An 8,242-nucleotide genomic window follows, 5' to 3' on the forward strand; every position below is an offset into this window, starting at 1 on the left:
GATATTTGTTTTAATTGTAGGGCTCTTTTAATCTTTAGTTAACAAACAATTGGGTAAATATTTAGAGCTAGGTTCCATGTCTGGCTAGGGTGGACATCGTTTGGGAATTCGTGGAGGTAACAGCCCTCTGCCGCAGGCTCTGTGACAGTGTTGTGGTTTTGAATGCCGATTTGAAAAATCATTGTAGTAAATGCTTGCTTGGTTGTTTTTATTTTATTTGTCACACACTTTTCCTCAGTGTGGTGCAGCTCCTAGAGCTTTCAGAACAGTCACTCCTTTGACCCCTCACAGCCCTGTGAGGGGCTCTGTGATCACCCCAACCTGATAGGTGGGGAGACCAAGCTCAGAGCAATCACTTGGCTTTTGAAAAAAGAATTTAAGCCTGGATTAAGAAACCACCCATCTGTCAGTTTGTTGTGTTGTGGTGGCTTGTGTGCTGTTACTATGCTGGAAGCTGTGCTACTGATATTTCAAATACCAGTAGGGTCACCCATGGTGGACAGGGTTCAACAGAGCCTCCAGACTAAGACAGACTAGGAAGAAAGGCCTGGTGATCTACTTCCAAAAATCAGCCAATGAAAACCCCTGTGGGTCCAATATATAGTGCTGGAAGATGAGCCCCCTAGGTTGGAAAGCATTCAAAATACACAGTGGCCTCAACAATAGACTTGAGCATACCAACAATTGTGAAGATGGCACAGGACCAGCAATGTTTTGTTCTGTTGTACATGGAGTCACTGTGAGTCAGAGCCAACTCAATGGCAACTAACAACAAAACCAAAAAAACCAAACCCGTCGCCGGCGAGTCGATTCCGACTCATAGTGACCCTATAGGACAGAATAGAACTGCCCCATTGGGTTTGCAACGCTGTAAATCTTTACGGAAGCAGACTGCCACATCTTTCTCCCGCAGAGCAGCAGGTGGGTTCGAACCACTGACCTTTTGGTTATCAGCTGAACTCTTAACCACTGCACTGCCAGAGCTTTTTACTAACAACAATAAGAAACCATTTTTTAAATTGGGTCAGAATTTGTAGTCTAAGCCTTTTAGAAGCCACCATGTCTTCATTTACTCTTCCCCACACAGTGAGCGGAAGGACATGGAGCCCTTCCTGTTTGCAAGTGGCTTCACAGAGGGGATAGCTCTGTCCCTCAGAAGAACCTGGAAATGATTCAGCTCAGTGAGGCCTCTTCACTTCCCACCTGTCTCTGGCTGTTTTCACTGCTCCCACTCAAAAAGACTGGAGTAGGCCTCCCACCATGCCTATGGGCACTTTCTGTGCCCTTCAGGCCCTGGGGTCCGGCCCCACCTCCTTAGGAGTCAGTCCCCTCCAGGGCCCCCTGGGCCCTCCTCTCTGCAGGCCCTGAGAGCTGTGAGCCTACAGGGACTGGCTCAGCAAATCCGTCCGAGGGGAAAGAAGGATGGGTGTGATGGCCACATCCACATCTACGCCCAGAGCCCCAGGCTCCGTAGAATGGCGCTGTTAAACACTTCAACCAGCACTGGCTGTCGCTGGCTGCCGGGTGTGAGTGGCAAGCTTGGGACACCCATTTGGCCGGGTTTGATTGTGTTTTTGCTGTCACTACCACCACCCTGCAAAGTAGCACGTGAAACTCCTCGCTGTGTGACAATGCGGAAATGCAAATACGCTATAGTTTTGTGACCTTAGTGCACAAACCAGAAAAAGGAAGCAGTGCTTTGCTGTTGCATGAAGTTCAAACCTGGAGGAGAAACGCACAGGCGTTCGCTCGGCCGGCTGGTGAGTGAGATTTCATCGTGGAGGCCTTGGCGACTCCGGAGACCGAGTTTGGTTTTGTGTGGGGAACTTTGCAGATAGTGAGGGCATGCAGAACAGGAGCCATTTGAGAGAGACTGTGATGTTTTTAAGGCAGGAAGCCGCGGTGGTGGCAGGCAGCGCCATGTCTCTTGTTTGACCTTTTTTCTTTCTGTGGGTTCCTCCAGTGTTGTTTATCAAGTCAGTCATTGTGGGGAAATGTGAGAGTCCTTTGTAAGCCAGTGTGTGGGACTGGGCTGACCATTATCTGGGCTGGCTGGGACCTTGGACATTGTCCTTAACAAGCTCTGCGGGGGCAGAGCTGAGTGGGGGGTGCAGCCCCACCAGCTGAGGACTCAGTTGAGCTCTGAGCCATGGCCGTTGGGCCGAGGTCTGTCTGAAAGCTCAAATGCCAGCTCAGTGTCTTCGAGGCATTGGGGAATGCAGGTCTTCCTTTGCCAGAGCAAAACAGGGGCCAGTAGTCTAGACATTGTCCCTAGGAGGGCCAGACCTTCCCCAGCCAGCACGGCCTCAGAAGGTCCATTTTCATTCCTGCACAGCCACATACCATTTAGGTACTGGCAGGCACCAGGGCTGTCTGGCGTGGCTCTACCAGGAATGGGAGTTTAGCTGGCCAGGGCCTTCTTGGGCCAGCACTGAGCCACAGAGAGAGGGTATCTGTCTTGGAAGAACGGGTAATCCTGACTGTCTTAGTCATCTTGTGCTGCTCTAACAGAAATACCACAAGTGGATGGCTTTCACAAAGAGAAATTTATTTTCTCGCAGTCCGGTAGGCTAGAAGTCCAGATTCAGGGGGTCAGCTCCAGGCGAAGGCTTTCTCTCTCTGTTGGCTCTGGAGGAAGGTCCTCGTCATCATCAGTCTTCCCCTGGACTAGAAGCTTCTCTGCGCAGGAACCTCAGGTGCAAAGGACGCACTCTGCTCCCAGTGCTTCTTTCTTGGTGGTATGAAGTCCCTAGTTTTCTGCTTGCTTCCCTTTCCTTTTATCTCTTGTAAGGTAAAAGGTGGTACAGGCCACACCCAAGGGAAACTCCCTTTACATTGGATCAGGGATGTGACCTGGGTAAGGGTGGTGTTACAATTCCACCCTAATCCTCTTTAACATAAAATTACAATCACAAAATGGAGGCCAACCACACAATTCTGGGAATCAGGGCCCAGCCAAATCGCTACACACACTTTTGGGGGACATAATTCAAACCATGACACCGACCATGCCCTCTGTGCAGATGGGGAACCAGGCCCCGAGGGGCAGCAACCTGTCTGAAGGCCCACAGCTTGGCGCCAGCGTCCGGAGCTCAGGCCCCACACCCTTCCAAGCTTTGCGGTTCGGGGTCACTGTACCGTAAACAATGGTCATTGTCAGATTGGGGATGGTGAGTCACTGTTGGCCTACGGGGGATGGTGAGGACAGAAAGGTGGACCCCTGGGCTCCTGAGATGTCTCCAGGGGTGGAGAACGGGCCCCGGGCAGCAGTCGGATGCTGGTGTGCCGGTGCTCCACGACCACAGTGACCCTGGTGAGGGGCCACTGCCCGCTGTGACTTCTACCTTCACGCCTGTAGGGTGGAGGTCTGCATACTGCCAGGCTCTGGAGGTGGGGGGAGGCTGCGGATGACTGCAGCTCTGCTGCTGTCAGAACTGGTCCTGGGCCCATACCCAGGCCACATATTACTGAGCCATTCTTACAGAAGAGGTAACTGAGGCACAGAGCGCTTTGAGACTTGCTTAGGACCTCACAGCCTGCAGCTGCGTGTCTGGGCCCAAGCCCCAATCTTCTGAGTCCAACAGCAGCCTGGGGACGAGGGTGGGGCGCTGGCTGGGGTGAAGGGAGGAAGTGGTTTGTCCCTGTGTCACAGGAGGCCAGGCTGGGCTGCCTGTGGGCTGTCCAGGGGCATCAGTTCCCAGCCCCCAGGGGCTGACATCTGTCCGCACAGATAAGTGTTTCTTGATGTGAAAGCTAAGCAGGGGTGCATCCTCTGCATGCTGAGCGGCCTGGAGGGTCTTTGACCTGTCGAGGCTGGAGTGAAAGCACCAGGCATTGTCCTGAGATGCCCAGGGGTCTCCAGCTCATGGCCAGGAGGCCCCATTGGCTCAGCAGTGACCTAAGCAGCTGCTCTTCCTTAGAGGACTCCTGGTATGTGCCATGGGCAGGGAAGGAGTGCTGCTTCCTCGCCACCACCCAGTTCACGGATGCGAGAACCGAGGCTCCATGATAATAGGGTGAGCCTGGGAGTAGAGATGGCATGTGAAACCCCAGGACTGGGTGCCACCTGACAGAGGTCTGGCCTGCAGGGCAGATGTAAATCAGGCCCAGGAAAAGTTCCGGTGGCCTCAGGAGGGCTTAGGGGTGAGTGTCTTTGAGAAGGATGATCCTGGACCAGGTGGGAACGCTGCGGACCGTATGGGGACAGTAGTCACCCTAGGCCCTGGGACGGATGAGGGTGATGGGAGAGGTGAGGGGACCCTGATGCTCTTCCTGATGCCCACTATTTCGATCTCTACACCAATCACTTCTTCCCGTGTTCTGCAGGGTCCCATCGGGGGCTGTGGCGATGAGGGGCAGGCAGGGGCATGTGGTGTGTTGAGCCAGGAACAGGAGCAGCAGGGTCAAGGTGGGGGCAGGGCTCCCAGCGGACACCTGGATGGGGTGGGGTAGCCATGTGGGGTCAGGGGTCAGGCTGACAGTGCCTGGGGGACCTCTCCCTGGTTACCCTGCTGCACCTCCAACCATGCTCGGCTGCCCTGCACCCCTGTCCTTCTTTGTGGTGACCCTGGCTCGAGCACTGAGGCCTCAGCTTCTGTCCACAGGGCTCCAGTCTCTCTAATCGTCCTCATGGCAAGCCACCCTGCCTCCACTGGGCCTCCCAGAACCTGGGCTGAGGGTGGCCACCTGCACCAGCGCCACGCGGCTCCACACTGCTGCAAGACCCATCCCAACTGCAGGGAGGCTGATGGAGACCCACACAGCATGCCCTGTCCCCCCGCCCCCCAGGCTCAACCATCAGGATGCACAGCTAGCTACTCAGACAGCTGGGCTCTCTCGCGTTGAACTTTGGACAACCTGTCCCCTCTCTCTAGGGTGCCATTCCCATCTGGGGTGCTGGCTCTTATCCCTGGGGTGCAGCTCCCCCCATCTGAGGTCCTGTTCGCTCCCTGGGCTGCCGTTGCCTTGTCTGAGGTCCTCTTCCCTCTGTCTGGGGTGCTGTTCCCCCACTCTTCATTCACCCTGCTGTACAGTTGTGGGTGATCTTGCAGGTTCCTTCCTCAGAATGACAGTGTTGCTGGGCTTCAGCCTCACCTCACCCCTTGTGCTCTGTGCACCGGCACATCCACCAGTGTGGGCCTTGTGTGTCTGACGTGGGATGGACCTTCCGGGTCCCCAGACAGCGCACTGTGGTTGGTGGTCACAGCATCAGGGTCACAGCCCCTGGGCTCTCGCTGGGCCCCACCTGATCATGCATCATAGACTTTCCCTGGACACCAGCCCTGCAGCACAGAGAAGGTGCTTCAGCATCCCTGGGGGATGAGCACAGGAGTGCCGACTAAGTTAGAGTCCCCAGATGCCTGGGCCCCACTCCCGCCTTGGCATCTCTGGTATAGACTCTATGGGCTGGTAGACAGTGGGTCAGATGCACGTCCCCAGAGTCAGCTGCGTGGCGATGGGCTCTGGCTTCTAGCAGGTGTGTGCTTGGTGGTGCCTCGGGGGGCTGCAGGGCTCCAGGCCCAGCTGGGCAGGAGCCCTGCCCCTAGGCCCATGAGTGACCCACCTAAGGGTTGGGCAGGCGGTCATGCACTCTTCCAGAGCACGCTGCCATGCTGCTGGGCCCAGGAGTCAGGGGGAGGGGGCTGCCAGCCGCCTATCTGTACCTGCTGGGCTGGAGCAGAGTGTGGTCAGGGATCCCAGAGGCTCCTAGTGGCTTCATGTCGCTCAGAGGCCCCGCCTGGGGCCATCACTAGGCAGGTGATGCATGAACAGAGGGCAGGCTGGGCTGGCAGCTGCAGTGTGACCTGCTAGTCATCTGGCTGGGTGGTGACTGACCCCCCAAATCAGCACAGGGAGGACCAGTGGGGCTGTGTAGAGCCCCGAGGAGAGGTCACCACTCTGGGCCTCCTCACTCACCGCCATGACTGGCAGGGTGCTGTGTGGTGTGAACATGATAAGGGGGCCATGAGCTGAGAGGCTGACCATAGAAGGTGTGGTTCAACCATACATAGTTTCATCTTGGATTTTATATTTTCAAAATTTGGACGAAGCCAAAGCATCGTTTTGTAGTTTTATGTAAAGGAAATATTAGAAGGAAAATAAAAAGTACTTGATACAACTTAACAAGAAAAGGACAAGCAACCCAATCAAAAAATGGGCAAAGGACATGAGTAGACATTTCACCAAAGAGGATATAAAAGTGGCCAACAAGCACATGAAAAAATGCTCACCGTCATTAGTTATCAGGGAGATGCAAATCCAAACCACAGTGACATACCACCTCACCCCCACCAGAGTGGTTAAGATGAAAAAAATTGGAAAATAACAAGTGTTGGCAAGGATGTGGAGAAATTGGAACCCTTGTCCATTGCTGGTTGGACTGTAAAATGGTGCAATCACTGCGGAAAACAGTTTGGCAGTTCCTTAAAAAGTTGAGCATAGAACTACCCTATGACCCAACAATCCCAGTTCTGAGTACATACCCAGAAGAAGTGAAGTCCTCATGCATGCCACAACGTGGATTAACCTTGCAAATCATGCTGAGTGAAGGCTCCCGCCGGCCATTTTCACATGACATTGACTCAGTTAACGCTCTCTTCAGCTGATGCTTGGCCACTGACACCACATGGCCTCTTCTCCAGGCATTAAAGGTTGTTTTCAACAACAACAGAGGGCTTGAGATGCTGGCTCAGATTCATCCATTCTTTTATTCATTCAAAGATACTTATCGAGTGTCTCCCTGAGTGCCAAGGACAGGGGTATCATGTCACTCACACGGGGTGGGGTCAGTGGGGAAGGAGGAGGCTGCGAGCAGAATGGTGTGGGTGGAGGAGAGCTCCTGGAGGGGAAGCAGAGCTGGGGAGGGTGACAGCGTGCTGTGGGCTGTCATCTGGGCGGAGGCCTGAATGATGGGGCAGCCGGGCAGAGAAGAGCGGCCAGAGCAAAGGCTCTGAGCCGTGCTAAGATTTAAGTGTATAATGAATGGAAGCTACTGGAAGGTTTTTGTTTGCTTTGTTTAATGAAAATTTCAAACATAATCTGAAGGGGGGGCAGTGCTTCTGAACTCACGAGAAGTATGGCATCCAGGCAGTTGCCCCTTAGGTATGGAATAAACTGCCGCACCCAGTACTTTGTTATGAACACTTTCAAACACACAGTAAAGTTCAAAGGATTTTGCAGCGAACACACACACGCTCACCACTGAGATTCCACCTGCTGTAGCAAACATCTGCCTGCCAAGATGTTTTTTTATGCCAAGAATGATTTTTTATTTTAAAGGTTGTGGTTTTATTTTTATGGTTGCTTTTTATTTATGGCAATAGACAGTGGTTTTTCATTCATGGCTGTAGTATTTATATTTATGTGCCTTCTAGATGAGTAAAAACAGTACAGCTGGGGCATTTCATAGACACGTTTGGGGCATTTGGAGCGACCTCATCCCAGAAGTGCTGATAGCAGGGAAGTGAGTGAGTGAGTGGGAGGTGAATTCATAGAGAGCCTCCAGGCCCTTCTGCCCACTTCCCTCCCACAAACTGTGATGACAGGGACAGGTCCTTAGACAGAAGAGCTGCCTACTTCTGCCTGAGCCTGAGTGAAGGACTGTGGGGCACCAGGTTGGAGCCAAATGTGAGTTTGAGGCCAGCTTCCATTCCCAAGAAGTGTGTGATGTCAGGGTAGTCACCACACCTCTCTGGGCCTTCTGTGTTGAAGTGGGGTAGGAGTGGGTGGGGCTTTCCCAGGGTCAGCCCAGCTCTAAAGTCCTGGGCCCCAGGTGGTGAGTTGGGGATTAGAGTCCAGAGGCTGGACGTTCCTTCACCCTAATTCTGGGGGTACAACGGGAGAACATTTCCTCCATTTCCCCATCAAAAATGAGGTCGGAACTGCCCTCACCCTACTGGCTGGAGTGTGCACCAGACACGTGGCCCCTCCCTCAGAGAGGTTCTCTTGTTAGGGACTATGCTTTTTATCTTGTGTGATCTCGGTGTTCATGTCACAGCCAGTTATTGTATTAGTTACTTAAGTTGGTTAGGTGTTTAATTGTGGAAACATCCAGTGTACACAAGCGAGGAGAAGGGTGTCCCGGGCCCACGGGCCCAGCACCTGTGCTCAACAGCTATTAACTTTGGCCAACCGTGTACCACCTCTACCCAACACTTCCCCACCCCAGTCTATCTGGTGGCAAATCTTGGCCATCATGTTACTATTTCATCCATAAACATTCTAGTTTGTATCTTTTTTTTTT

The 8,242-nt window shown here is 53.3% G+C and overlaps 1 protein-coding gene across 2 annotated transcripts in view; it reads left to right on the plus strand.

The window, feature by feature from the left end:
- Window positions 1-930: 930 nt before the first annotated feature.
- FGD3 (FYVE, RhoGEF and PH domain containing 3) overlaps window positions 931-8,242 on the plus strand; it is an 88,828-nt gene continuing 81,516 nt past the window's right edge. For both annotated transcript variants that reach the window (XM_023738610.1, XM_023738611.1), the window contains exon 1: window positions 931-1,760. The gene's annotated coding sequence lies outside the window, so the exon portion shown is untranslated. The remainder of the gene's footprint in view (window positions 1,761-8,242) is intronic.

Source organism: Trichechus manatus, unplaced genomic scaffold (assembly GCF_000243295.1).
Source record: "Trichechus manatus latirostris isolate Lorelei unplaced genomic scaffold, TriManLat1.0 scaffold00120, whole genome shotgun sequence".
Taxonomy (NCBI): domain Eukaryota; kingdom Metazoa; phylum Chordata; class Mammalia; order Sirenia; family Trichechidae; genus Trichechus; species Trichechus manatus.